A 12,881-nucleotide genomic window follows, 5' to 3' on the forward strand; every position below is an offset into this window, starting at 1 on the left:
TGTAGATAGCGTTATATCTACAATAAAATGTCGGATAATTTTTCTTCCGGGAAGTGGACCAGGGACCGATTTATTCTAAACTGTCGTATATATGACCCGATTTGCTTGAAATTTGATATGTAAGTAGCGTTATGCCTGGATTAAAATAACAATAATTTTTCTTCCGGAAACTGGACCCGGGACCGTAGCTTAGAACCAGGGAACGGACATAGAATACTTTTTATCCCGTTCTGGCTAGGGTCCTGAGAGCAAAACGAGGACCTGGGTAATCCTGGGATGTGTTTGTACAATATGGGTATCAAATGGAAGCTGTTTATGAGTACTTTGATACTGGGTATTCTTCCCCTGGGTGATTAAGGTCTCGAGATATAGGCTAAAACGTGGACCCGGGCACCCCTAGAATGTGTTTATACAATATGGATATAAAATGAAAGCTGTTGATGAGTGCTTTAGTACAGGGTAGTTTTCATACCTATTGGTGACTAGGGTCTCGAGATATAGGCCAAAACGTGGACCCGGGCACCCCTAGAATGTGTTTAACTATATGGATATCAAATGAAAGCTGTTGATGAGTGCTTTACTATAGGGTAGTTTTAATATCTATTGGTGACCAGGGTCTCGAGATATAGTCCAAAATGTGGATCCGAGCACCCCTAGAATGTGTTTATACAATATGGATATCAAATGAAAGCTGTTGATGAGTGCTTTAGTACAGGGTAGTTTTCATACCTATTGGTGACTAGGGTCTCGAGATATAAGCCAAAACGTGGACCCGGACACCCCTAGAATGTGTTTATACAATACAATATGGATATCGAATGAAAGCTGTTGATGAGCGCTTTAGTACAGGGTAGTTTTCATACCTATTGGTGACTAGGGTTTCGAGATATAGACAAAAACGTGGATCAGGGTAACACTAGGGTGTATTTTTACATTATGGATAACAAATTGAAGCTGTTGATGTGTGCTTTACTACAGATTATTTTTTTTGTACCGCTGGGTGACTTGGGTCTCGAGAAATTGGCCAAAACGTGGACCCGGATGCCCCGAGACAATGTTTATACAATATGGATATCGAATGAAACCTGTTGATGAGCGCTTTAGTACAGGGTAGTTTTCATACCTATTGGTGACTAGGGTCTCGAGATATAGGCCAAAACGTGGACCCGGGCACCCCTAGAATGTGTTTAACTATATGGATGTCAAATGAAAACTGTTGATGAGTGCTTTAGTACAGGGTAGTTTTCATACCTATCGGTGACTAGGGTCTCGATATATAGGCCAAGACGTGGACCCGGGCACCCCTAGAATGTGTTTATATAATATGGATATCAAATGAAAGCTGTTGATGAATGCTTTAGTACAGGGTAGTTTTCATACCTTTGATGACTAGGGTCTCGAGATATAGGCCAAAACGTGGACCCGGGCACCCCTAGAATGGGTTTATACAATATGGATATCAAATTGAAGCTGTTGATGTGTGCTTTAATGCAGAGTAATTTTTATATCGCTGGGTGCCTAGGGTCTCGAGGTATAGGCCAAAAAGTGGACCCGGATACCCCTTGAAGTTGTGTGTAATATGGATATCAAATGAAAGCTGTTGTTGAGAGCTTTAAAGTAATTTCCATTGTCATATTCGATTTAGTCGCATCAACCTGGCAAAACTGATAAATGAGCATGCGAAGCCGAAATAAAGACATGAATTAATAATACCCACACACCTATATACATATGTACTGAAATGTTTGATTTGGAATAAAAGATGTGAAAGGTTTGGTAGTCAAATATTAATTCTTTTTATTAAATAAATTCTTTCCCTTTTATAGTTATTTACTTAACCTATACATTCATAATTATCTTAATACTAATAAACTAAAAATATGTACATTGGTAATGGGGTATGCATACATGTAGGTTTGTATACATGCTTTGTATACATGTAGATTTGTATGCATGCTTGCATACATGTAGATTTGTATGCATGCTTGCATACATGTAGATTTGTATGCCTGCTTGCATACATGTAGATTTGTATGCCTTCTTGCAACGTCAGCAGATCAATGCGAGTAATTTGGTTAATGCTATGCATACATGTAGGTTTGTATGCATGCTTGCAAAGTCAGCAGATTAATGTGAGTATTTGGTTAATTCCCATTATTGGTTGTATGTAAATAATAAGCAGAATTTATTAGCTGTGAACGGACAAGTGTTTCATATTCGGCATTCCATTGATGTTAGCTAACCGCTGGGTTACTTCAATAATTTATGTTGTATAATATTGTAATATGGTTATTACTAAAATATATTTGGCATAGAAGTCCAAGATGCGTAATGCCGAAAGTGTATTACATAGGTGGGTATGACGCATAATGCTACACCATCCGCCTTAGAAAAAGAGGGTTATATAATTGTTTTGTGAACAATTGTATAAGACTTTTTTTCGTATTTTCAGTGATTTTGATATTTTACTGTAACTTGATATTGTAGTGAAAGGTGTTGTTTTCATTGCTTCTGATTTGCTGACCTTGATATTTTTATTGTTTACATTTTATGCATATCCCTTTTTTCAAAATTTTAAGTTTAATGATTATTTTACTTATTTTACTTATTGTATTTATTGTATATATTTTATAGCCAGATTTTAAATGTGTCGACCCATCCAAAATCCGCTTTTTTTAAATTATTTTCTAATATTTATATGGAAATATGAAGCAGAAAAAAAAGGTTTGTTTTCAATTGCTTAGATACTAATTATTACTGAGTAGATTGGTATATTTATTTTTAGATTATTTCCAAGAGATATCTTAGATGGACTACTAATTCCTTATTTATTGCTTCTATTACTAGTTTCTAAATTATTTTTATAGTTCCTACCATTTTAATCCTACTATTATTTAGTAACTTATGCAAATTATTTTCCTATCGAAATTTTTCTATGTATATAAGTTTTATTATTTATCTACCTAGGGTTAGAGATAAAAAAAAAAATTTGCTATTAATATTTTCTAATCTATTGGGGCTAAAGTAGAATACTTTCCTAATATGTAAAAATATGACCTTTTGAGACCTAGGCAATAAATGATCGTATTTATTTAATTTTTATTCAAGGAAAAAAGAATTTTTTTTTCACTTGACCTTATTTTTTTTCATAAATAGGTAAATCTGTAATAAATTGTATATATAATAGAGGGGGTTGCTGATGGAAGAGCGGGGTGGTTTTATTAATGGATAAGTGGAAGGTACAGTGGGTGCAAAAAAAATTTTCGTATCTTTAAATTTTTAATAATTTTCCTATTTTCCAGCAATATTTTTGATCTTATTTGTCATGTGATTTCTGCGGCGGTCACCAAGACAGAATCGTCATGACTTTTATGAAGAATTTATTTTTATTTTTATACCGGGATTTGTCACTTTCACAACCTTTTTGGGTTTGTGCAATTGTTTGAGAATTTGGGTACCTACTTTTATTATTTTAAATTTGCCTAAATAGTAATAGTAAATATTCAATTATTTTTCACCAATTTGTCTCTCAGGACAACTGTGTTTTTCTTAAAAATTTCAAGTCCTGGATTGGCGGCATTTGTACAACGTGTGTACAGCCTGATAAGTAATTGTCCTAAGTCAATTTTATCATCTACAATCAGGTTGCTTGTATTTCTTACGCTACCATTTTAGGAGCGCGACATGTCTTATTGCTGCAAATTTATATAGCGCTTCACTTATATCTTTAAAGGTTCTCTTTGTGACTTTTCTTCATTCTTTCCTTTTTTTTGTTATGGGCTGGTTTTTAAAATTTTTCTTGTTCTTAGTTTTTGCCTATTTCCACTGTCCTAGAATTTTATATTGCTTCATGACTATTTTTGTCAGGAGCCATCAAAGGAATTATGCGAATTTTGGATTTGCTGTTCGCTTTAGGCAGGGTTGCCTTTACTGTCGATTGTGACATTTTTAGGTTTACTATTTGAGATTTATTTGAATTGTTTATCGCTCTTCCTCAGCTTTGGGTTTGGTTTAGGTAATGGGTTGCAAAAACTGGTGTTTCTTAGATACGAGTTGTGGCGGGTTTTACCTGCCTAAACTTGTGCTTCATATAGTTTTTAAGCATCATAGCTATTGTGATGATCAATAGCATGAATACACAACCTATAACTGCTAACCAAACATCTGGAATGTTCGGAGTATTTTCTGTATTTACCTTAGTTGGTGGCTCATACTTGATTATCTTGTTATCTGTTCTTTCAGAGCTTTCTTTACCTACCTCGTAGCCAGCTATGGCTACCATGATGCCTTGGGCTATTTTTGTCCACCAAGACATCTTGAAAGTTCTCTAATTTTAATAAGAAGTTAGATATTTTGTTTTATGACTTTTTATTTTGTGGATATTGTTGAAGAAAATTATTTTAAAAAAAAATTTTAATATTCCAAAAAAAATTTTCTTAGTTTAGTTTATAATATATTTGGAAATATTCTTATCTATTCGTATTAAACGGGCTTTTAATATATATTTATTTTTTTCGTTTTTGATGCCACTTAACATTTGGAATTTTCGGGGGACACTCTGCTAATCATACGCATTATTTCCTCTTCCCTGGTAGTAGGGTTTCTAATATCCTCAATTGTGGGTTCCCTTTCCATACCTATTATCTTCCACAATTTCTTTAATCCTTCCAACTATTTTTGTAAGTCCCTAGTGTGTCGGGTATTTTCGTCCCACCAATAGAGAGGAAGATCTGAGGAGTTTCTTTGCATTTTAGTAGTTATGGTTAATTTTTAAACCTTATTAAAATGTTCTATGGGCTTTCTTTAGAGGATAGGTGAACTGTCTGAAGTTGATTGACTATTTTACAGAAGTGTCCTAAACATTCCAATTTACTTGAATTTTTTTTCTTATAAAAGTTTAATTTAAGATTTTTAGCATTTTAGCCTTTTTTTTTTGAATAAGAAATTTTTAATTTCCCTCCTACTTCTTTTTTCCATAAAAATTTTACTTCAAATTTTAACAAATTAGATTTTTATATTATCTATTTTTTTTTTTTTCAAGTTCAAAAGAAATTGTTCGTACATACTTTTGTTTTAGTTTAAATTTTACATTATTTATTTTTTTCTACAAGTCCTATTTAAAAAAAAAATTCCTAAGCAAAAACTCTCGTTTTTGCTAATGGTTTAGCGTCCGTAAAGGCCGCCCAATTTGTTTCTAAAATTTTTATATACTTATATTAATTGCCTCGAGTGTTATGCCTCCGATCTCGCCATGAAATGTTTCTGGTTTCGTTTTGTTGTTAACTTGTGCCAATTGAAAGGTGTCCTTCGATCCCGTTGTGTTACCACCAAATATTTTTCAACTTAGTTTGCCAAATCCTTGCCGAAAATCGGCTTTCCTTGATAATATCTTAATTGATGCCATATAGTATTACCTTTTGTTTACGTCCAAGAGTTTACTTGTACTGCAACGGTGCCAATATTAGATTTTTGGGTGCTGCCATAATGACATTAAAGGCTGCTTTGTTTAAATGTCCTTTTTTCTCCTTTTTCCTTTCTTTGAATAAAAACTTTTTACTTGTTTTACAAGTTGTCAGAATCCTGGGCAGTCAGATCCTTTTTAGCAGTTGTGCCAATTTTTGATCTGAACTGGCAGGATTCTTCCTCCAGCAAGATCTAGCTAATTTTGCTTAATAGCAAATTTTTCAGCTAATCAAAGATCAGGCTGGCAGGATCGCCATGAAATGTTTGAAGGTGAATCCTGCTTATATTATATCCAGGATTTTCCTCCAGCAAGGTCTTCAGCAGTTTTCCTAATTCTTGACCAAGCTGGCAGGATCGCCATGAAATGTTTGATATGGAATAAAAGATGTAAAAGGTTTGGTAGTCAAACATTAATTCTTTTTATTAAATAAATTCTTTCCCTTTTATATTTATTTACTTAACCTATACATTCATAATTATCTTAATACTAATAAACTAAAAATATGTTCATTGGTAATGGGGTATGCATACATGTAGGTTTGTATACATGCTTTGTATACATGTAGATTTGTATGCATGCTTGCATTCATGTAGATTTGTATGCATGCTTGAATACACGTAGATTTGTATGCCTGCTTGCAAAGTCAGCAGATCAATATGAGTATTTGGTTAATTCCAATTATTGGTTGTATGTAAATAATAAGGAGAATTTATTAGCTGTGAACGGACAAGGGTTTCATATTCGGCATTCCATTGATGTTAGCTCACCGCTGGGTTAGTTCAATAATTTATGTTGTATAATATTGTAATATGATTATTACTAAAATGTATTTGGCATAGAAGTTCATGATGCGTAATGCCGCAAATGTTTTATATAGGTGGGTATGACGCATAATGCTACAGTACGTCCTATTCGATTTGCCTGAAATTTGGTGTATTAATTTACCTGTATTAGTATTTATGATCCTTTTTTCCGGGAACTAGACCAGAGACGGACTGGGACTGGGATTAGGACTAGGACTTGGGCTGAGACCCGGAGTGGGACTGGGACTCGGAATAGGACTGGAACAAAATTCATACCACCCTCGGGGACTGGCAATAAGGGATGACGAAGAATGAGAAGTACTTGAGAGAAGAGAAAAGAGGGAAGGAAAAGGATACTGAGAAAGAGATAGAGTGAGACGAAATAGAGATAGATGAATCGAAAAAGACGAGGGAGGAGTGAATAAAAGGATTAAGAAAAATATAAGAGGGGGGAGGCAGAGTTAGACGGAAAACCCTTATTAAGATGTATGCAGATAGACCAAATTTAGGGCAGAACAACGTCTGCCGGGTCTGCTAGTTTCATATAAAATAAGATTTACTAGAGCACTTACATAAATGAAATATTAGATTTCATTGTTTGATTTGCTTAAATTAACTTTTTCTACATATGTACATTTTAAGAGCTTGAATCAGCCAAGGAAAGCCTTCCGTGCTTTTTGGTCAGCGAATATGGTAATTACGGATTCAAAACTGTTAGGTCAAACCCACGAAATAAAATTAAACACGCACTCAAACATTAGATGTGCATCGCACGATTTATTAACAGCAACTAACTCATATAAAGTGTAAGGAGAAAACTAGAAGAGAGAAAAGTGTTACAATTTTGTCAGTGTTGTCAATGTAAAGCAATTCTTATAATTGGGAATTTTACTAACAATCCTTCTCTGAAAATTAGTTAACACTTTTATTTAAAAAGAAAAATTGGACAATTCAATTCATATGCTTCGTATTTCATTAAAGATAATATAAGTTTATGTTCACTTGAAAAGAAAAAATATATAAATATGTACCTATATGCATATGTACATATATCTAAATTTACATTTTTATTTCAACCCTAATTTTGAGGTAAATTCATTATCTTTTATTTTCTGTTTGTATGATTTTAATAATCGGGGATTGCCCATATTGCTTTTTTTAAATGTATGAAATATTTATTTGAAGCAATTTTTTAATTTTATAATTTATCTAATAATTTGGGAAAAATTTAAACAACGTGACATCAGGACGGCCAAGGCGACAACTGTTTCGATTATACCTTGTAAATCTCTTCAAAGCCTTTTCTCCCGGGAGTGGGAGTCGAACTCGCACTCCTACGATAGTTGAAATGGTTATAAACGCATTCAGCTACGTCATGCCTTAGTTGTTGTAAAGTTTTTTCCCAATTGCCTTCTTTTTGCATATTTTAATCTTTTACACATTGCACACTTCGTATGCAATTATGTGTTAAAGCTATGCTTGGTACGGCAGTTTTCAAAGAAACTTTGGTTTTGTTGCTGTTTTTGTTCTATTTATAGAACTACAACGAATTAACCAATTTTGTCTGTTTGTATGATTTTAATAATCGGGGATTGCCCATATTGCTTTTTTTAAATATGTGAAAACATTTATTTGAAGCAATTTTTTAATTTTATAATTTATTTAATAATTTGGGAAAAATTTAAACAACGTGACATCAGGACGGACAAGGCGACAGCTGTTTCGATTATACCTTGTAAATCTCTTCAAAGCCTTTTCTCCCGGGAGTGGGAGTCGAACTCGCACTCCTACGATAGTTGAAATGGTTACAAACGCATTCAGCTACGTCATGCCTTAGTTGTTGTAAAGTTTTTTCCCAATTGCCTTCTTTTTGCATATTTTAATCTTTTACACATTGCATACTTCGTATGCAATTATGTGTTAAAGCTATGCTTGGTACGGCGGTTTTCAAAGAAACTTTGGTTTTGTTGCTTATTTTGTTCTATTTATAGAACTACAACGAATTAACCAATTTTGTCTGTTTGTATGATTTTAATAATCGGGGATTGCCCATATTGCTTTTTTTAAATGTATGAAAACATTTATTTGAAGAAATTTTTTAATTTTATAATTTATTTAATAATTTGGGAAAAATTTAAACAACGTGACATCAGGACGGACAAGGCGACAGCTGTTTCGATTATACCTTGTAAATCTCTTCAAAGCCTTTTCTCCCGAGAGTGGGAGTCGAACTCGCACTCCTACGATAGTTGAAATGGTTATAAACGCATTCAGCTACGTCATGCCTTAGTTGTTGTAAAGTTTTTTCCCAATTGCCTTCTTTTTGCACATTTTAATCTTTTACACATTGCATACTTCGTATGCAATTATGTGTTAAAGCTATGCTTGGTACGGCGGTTTTCAAAGAAACTTTGGTTTTGTTGCTGTTTTTGTTCTATTTATAGAACTACAACGAATTAACCAATTTTGTCTGTTTGTTTGATTTTAATAATTGGGGATTGCCCATATTGCTTTTTTTAAATGTATGAAAACATTTATTTGAAGCAAATTTTAATTTTATAATTTATTTAATAATTTGGGAAAAATTTAAACAACGTGACATCAGGACGGACAAGGCGACAGCTGTTTCGATTATACCTTGTAAATCCCTTCAAAGCTTTTCTCCCGGGAGTGGGAGCCGAACTCGCACTCCTACGATAGTTGAAATGGTTATAAACGCATTCAGCTACGTCATGCCTTAGTTGTTGTAAAGTTTGCATACGAAGTATGCAATGTGTAAAAGATTAAAATATGCAAAAAGAAGGCAATTGGGAAAAAACTTTACAACAACTAAGGCAATCCCCGATTATTAAAATCATACAAACAGACAAAATTGGTTAATTCGTTGTAGTTCTATAAATAAAACAAAAACAGCAACAAAACCAAAGTTTCTTTGAAAACCGCCGTACCAAGCATAGCTTTAACACATAATTGCATACGAAGTATGCAATGTGTAAAAGATTAAAATATGCAAAAAGAAGGCAATTGGGAAAAAACTTTACAACAACTAAGGCATGACGTAGCTGAATGCGTTTATAACCATTTCAACTATCGTAGGAGTGCGAGTTCGACTCCCACTCCCGGGAGAAAAGGCTTTGAAGAGATTTACAACGTATAATCGAAACAGCTGTCGCCTTGTCCGTCCTGATGTCACGTTGTTTAAAATTTTTCCCAAATTATTAAATAAATTATTTTTTATTTTGTTTAAATTTTTAGTTAAAATATCTGCAACCATTTTTTCTGTTGACAAATATTTTATGTTTACAAGCGCCTTCTCTGCTACTTCTCTAACGTAGTGAACCTTAATGTCGATGTATTTTGTTCGAGTGTGGAAAACAGGATTTTTAGCCAACTTTTGCGCACTAATGTTATCGCCATACAAATCTGTAGCATTTTCGACGAGTTCATTGAAACCCAGCTCTTCTATGAAGCGCCTCAAATAAACCAGTTCTTTACAGGCTGCAGAGAAAGTGACGTACTCGGCTTCAGTACTGCTGAGGGCAATGGTGGCTTGCTTTTTACTCTCCCATGAAATCGGTGCTCCTGCAATAAAGAACGCAAAGCCCGTATATGGTTTACGGTCAACGCAATTTCCACCCCAGTCGGCGTCAACAAAGCCTGGTTGAATTATGCCAGTTTGAAAACTGAATGCATGATGTCTGGCCCGGTACAAATGCTCAAATAAGTTAAGGAACCAATGACAGACTGGTACTTCTTTTGGTCTACCAATACGCAATTGGGTCCACCATCGCATCTTTCAAATTTTACGCCAGGATCTAAAGGTGTTGAGCAATTTCTGCATTCGGACATACCGAAATCTTCAAGTAAATTTCGGATTAACTGCTTTTGCGATATCTGAATACCTTCTCTATTTCTAGAAACCTCCATACCCAAGAACTGATCAAAGGGGTCCTTTGTCTACAGAGTCGAACTGCACAGATATTTGGTGTTTTATTTCTTCAAACATATCGACACACGAACATGCAATCAATATATCGTCGACATAAACTGCAGCGATTACTACTTCGCCTGGAACATTTTTAACGTACACACACGCGTCCCCGTTGCACTTTACAAAATTCAGTTTCATAAGTGCAATATTAAGTTCTTCATTCCATTGACGTCCTGATTGCTTAAGACCGTACAATGCTTTATTCAATTTGCACACTTTATTTGGGTTATCTTTGTCAACGAATGCTTCTGGTTGCATCACAAATATCTCTTCATCCAACTTTCCATTAAGGTATGCCGTAGCAACATCCATGGTATGTACGAACAAATTGTATTCTTCAGCGAGCGCTAATACCAAGCGAATTGAAGAATATCTCGATACTGCTGAAAACACTTCTTGAAAATCAACGCCATATTTTTGCTTGCAACCTTTAGCTACTAGGCATGCCTTATAGCGAACAGCAACGCCATCTTTATCACGTTTGACATTAAACACCCACTTTGATTTTATGGCTTTACGACCACTTGGCAAATCGACTAACGTTCACGTGTTTTTGTGTATAAGGGATTGAAATTCAGACTGCATAGCAGACTTCCACTTGTCTGCATCTTCTCGTTGCATTGCATTTTCCACTGTTAAAGGATTATCAGTTTTCATTAAATTTACTTGTGAGCTTAACGGATTCCGTGGTCTTAGTTTCATTTTTATGTTTTCGGCTTCAGTGTAACTTGCCTTTGGAAGTACTTCATCTTTATTTTCAGTATTCTCAGCTTGGACGGTCGTGTCGCATTCTTCAGAATTTACAAAATCTATGCATACTGGACTATAAGCGACGTTTATGCATTCAGAATTTACAAAATCTATCCATACTGATCTATTAGCGTCGTTTGTGCATTCACTTACTTCTTTTTTGCTATTTACTGCTGGTACTTCGGTCGTACTGTCAAACACATACACATCTTCTGGTGTGAAATCAGCTACCGCCTCGGAAAAATGCTCACCTTGTAAAAATTTTACATCACGTGCAATCACCACTGTTCGTTGCTTCGGGTCATACAACCTGTATGCCTTTGCCTCACTTGCATAGCCCACCATGAAACATTCTCTTCCTTTTGCGGAGAACTTAAATTCTTGCGGAAATTTGTTCAAAACAATGCCTTTTGCGCCAAATATCTCCAAGTAAGATACAGCTGGCTTACGGCCAGTCTATGCCTCATGTGGTGTAATATTTTGCATTATTTTTGTCGGCGAACGATTTCGCACGTAAACAGCTGTATTGATGGCTTCTGGCTACAAAAATTCTGGCACTGTCGAATCAAGCAACATACAGCGGCTCATCTCAACTAATGTTCGATTTACTCGCTCTGCTATGCCGTTTTGTTGCGGCGTGTATGGAAGAGTCAATTGCCTGCGAATCCCTCCTTTCTTTAGGAAATTGCAAAAATCATTATTCACGTACTCTCGGTCATTATCCGAATGAAATATTTTTATTTTATTGCCCATCTCGCGCTCTACAGCAGATTTAAATATCTTAAATTTTTCAAGCACTTCACTTTTTTGCTTTATAAAGTACACAAAGATTGTTCTGGTGAAATAATCGACGAACGATACAAAATATTTAGCACCTCTGAGCTATGGAGTACGCATAGGACCACAAACTTCGCTATGAATGATTTCTAAAACAATTTTACTATATATTTCATAATTTTTTGCAAACGGCAATGAGTTTATTTTGCCTTTTAAACAAATTTCACATTCAAATCTTTTCAATGGTTTTTTGCTAATTCCGCGCACCATATTGTTTTTTGACAACTGCTCGAAACCTTTAATATTCAAGTGTCCATATTTTATATGCCATTTAAAAGCGTTATTGTAATTATTTGTTCCTGTCGCAATTCACAAATTGCATTTCATATATAAAGAGATCACCATTTTTGTTCGCTCGCAATACTTCTAAACCACGAAGTGTCATCAATCTTGCAGTATCTTTGCCAAATTCTACTTTACAGCCATTCGCCGTAAACTTGCTCACTGATAGGAAATTAGATTTGAGTTGCGGAGCATAAAGTAAATCATGTAAAATAATTATGCTAGAATTCGTCCCTACGCGTACAATACCAATACCTTCGGAGTAAATGAACTTATCTCCTGCTAACTCTATCTTCTCACGATGCTCGGAGAATTGAGTGAAAGACGATTTTTCACAACTCATGTGACACAACGATCCACTGTCCAAAACCCAAATAGACTTGTTCAGCTTGTTTCGATGCTGAGATACATTGAGCATAGCGAAATTAACACTAGGTTTGCTTATGTTACTTAATTTGCAAGACGAGGCACAATGCCCTCTCTTATTTATAACATTTGCCCTTGAATGTTCTGTTTTGTTGTTGCGCTTGCCGTTGTTGATGAGACTGATTGCGGGAATTGTTCGCAAAAAATGCAACCTCAATCCGATTCGGACCTCACACACTCGGATTTTCACCTTTTTTCTTCTTCTAATAATTTGTTTTTAAATACAGTTGTACTTGGCAAACTGTCTCGAGACTCGATCGCAACAATAAAATTTTCATAGCTTTTCGGCAGACTGGAAAGCATAACAATTGCAAGTAATTCGTCTTGC

The sequence above is a fragment of the Eurosta solidaginis genome, chromosome X, assembly GCF_040869045.1.
Source record: "Eurosta solidaginis isolate ZX-2024a chromosome X, ASM4086904v1, whole genome shotgun sequence".
Taxonomy (NCBI): Eukaryota; Metazoa; Arthropoda; class Insecta; order Diptera; family Tephritidae; genus Eurosta; species Eurosta solidaginis.